Genomic DNA, 1,598 nt, shown 5'->3' with positions numbered 1-1,598 from the left:
ATATGACAACACCAAAAGAATACAGTAATTCTCAAATACCAACCCTATAGAGCAGGAAATCCTTGAAATGACTGAGAATGAATTCCAAGCAACAATCTTAAGGAAACTCACCAAGATATGAGAAGACCCAGTTAGACAACATAATGAATGAAAAAAAAAAAATCCAAGACATGAAGGAGGAAATTGACAAAGAGATTAATACTTTTAAAAGAATGTGGCAGAACTCATGGGACTGAAAGATTCACTCAGTGAAATAAAAAACACAATGAATAGCTTAAGCAGCAGGCTAGAACAAGCAGAAGAAACAATTTCTGATCTTGATTATAGTCTTTTTAAAAAATAACCCAGGAAGACAGAAAAAGGAAAAAAAAATTTTAAATGAAGAAGATCTGAGAGAGCTAGCAGACAACCTGAAGTGTACAAACATTCACATCATGGGTGTTTCAGAAGGGGAAGAGAAAGGAAAAGACATGGAAAACCTATTCAATGAAATAATAATGGAAAACTTCCCAGGAATAGGGAGAGATGTGAACCTTCAGATCCAGGAGGCTCAAAGATCCCCAAACATATTCAACCCAAAAAGATCCTCTCCAAGACATATTATAGTCAAACTGGCAAAGCTCAAAGATAAAGAGAGAATCTTAAAAGAAGCAAGAGAAANATATATTCAAAATACTAAAAGAAAAAAACTGCCAGCCAAGAATACTATACCCAGCAAGTCTATCTTTCAGAAATAAGGAAAAAAATAGTGTATTTTCCAGACAAACAAAAACTGTGGGAGTTCACCACCACACAACCAGGCCTACAAGTAATCTTCAAGGAAGTTCTGCATCTGGAATCTGAAAAATGATAATCACTACCACGAATACACAAGAAAGAACAAAACCCACTGGCAGAATAAAAATGCAAATAAGAAAGAGAAAGAAACTAAATCTTACCACCACATAAAGCCACAGTGACAATGTAATAATGTCCCTCCTTTATTTCGGACTTTAGTAATTTCAGTCTTCTCGTTTTTTCTTGGTCAGTCTAGAAAAATGTTGGCAAATTTTGTTGATCTTTCTAAAGAATCAACTCTTGGTTTTGTTGATTTGTTTTTTAATTGCCTATTTCATACATTTCTGTTATAATTTTTGTTATTTCCTACTTATATTTGTTTTGATTTAGTTTGCTCTACTTTTTCTATTTTCTTAAGACATAAGTTTACTGATTTGAGAGTTTTCTTATTTTTAATATAGGTGTTTACAAGTATAAATTTTCCTCTAAGCATTGCATGAGCCCTGCATCATATAATTTTGATATGTTGTGCTTTGATGTTTATCTTAAAGTACACTCTAATTTCCCTGTGATTTTTCTTTTTACCCATTGTTTATTTAGGAGGTGTTGTTTAATTTCNCTAATTTCCCTGTGATTTTTCTTTTTACCCATTGTTTATTTAGGAGGTGTTGTTTAATTTCCGCATATATGTAAGTTTTCTAAATTTCCTTCTGTTATTGTGGTCAGAGAACATATTTTCTATTATCTTAGTCTTAAAAAGAAGGAAAAGGAAAAATTTAAACAAATTTTTAAAAGTTCATGGAAAGATTTCCATTATGTTT

This window comes from Galeopterus variegatus, unplaced genomic scaffold (assembly GCF_000696425.1).
Source record: "Galeopterus variegatus unplaced genomic scaffold, G_variegatus-3.0.2 Scaffold11828, whole genome shotgun sequence".
Classification (NCBI taxonomy): Eukaryota; Metazoa; Chordata; class Mammalia; order Dermoptera; family Cynocephalidae; genus Galeopterus; species Galeopterus variegatus.
This window is presented reverse-complemented; position numbering follows the sequence as displayed.